Source organism: Salvelinus sp. IW2-2015, unplaced genomic scaffold, assembly GCF_002910315.2.
Source record: "Salvelinus sp. IW2-2015 unplaced genomic scaffold, ASM291031v2 Un_scaffold1885, whole genome shotgun sequence".
NCBI lineage: Eukaryota > Metazoa > Chordata > Actinopteri > Salmoniformes > Salmonidae > Salvelinus > Salvelinus sp. IW2-2015.
The window spans coordinates 58,814-59,110 of NW_019943247.1; positions in this window are offsets into that span (position 1 = coordinate 58,814).

The window sequence follows — 297 nt, forward strand, 5'->3', positions numbered from 1 at the left end:
GTCCTGTGGGTTTTCAGTCCAACCCTCTTCCTGGAGATCTACTGTCCTGTGGGTTTTCACCCTCTTCCTGGATATCTATTGTCCTGTGGGTTTTCAGTCCTGCTCTAAGGACATCAAATGGCAGACATTTTAGTCATAGAAGCCAAAGGTTGATATTAGTCAAAACCTGATAATGGATTAAAAGTAAAGCCTTTTTTAGTTGTTTATCAGTTATTTTGTCACTTCGTGACGTCATAGGTTTAGCCAGCGATCACGTCAGGTAATGTTAATAATCACAATAACTCCCTCCTTGTTGTG